Source organism: Myotis davidii, unplaced genomic scaffold (assembly GCF_000327345.1).
Source record: "Myotis davidii unplaced genomic scaffold, ASM32734v1 scaffold89, whole genome shotgun sequence".
In the NCBI taxonomy this organism is placed as follows: domain Eukaryota; kingdom Metazoa; phylum Chordata; class Mammalia; order Chiroptera; family Vespertilionidae; genus Myotis; species Myotis davidii.
Window position 1 is genome coordinate 4821278 of NW_006300372.1, and position 206 is coordinate 4821483.

Here is a 206-nt window from a genome sequence, read left to right on the forward strand (position 1 = left end):
AATACCCCGAGGACGTCTGACAGGGAAGCTTGCCTTTCTTCACCTCGGATCTGCAGGCTCATACCCTCCACCCTCTGCATCCACCCGCCCGCTGTGGCATCGCCCAGGTCTCTTGGACGGGAAGGGGGGTCACTTCAGGGGAACTGGGCCTCGGCCCGGGAAGTTGGGGCGCGCATTGCATCCCGGCGGCTGGGGACGCCGCCAGC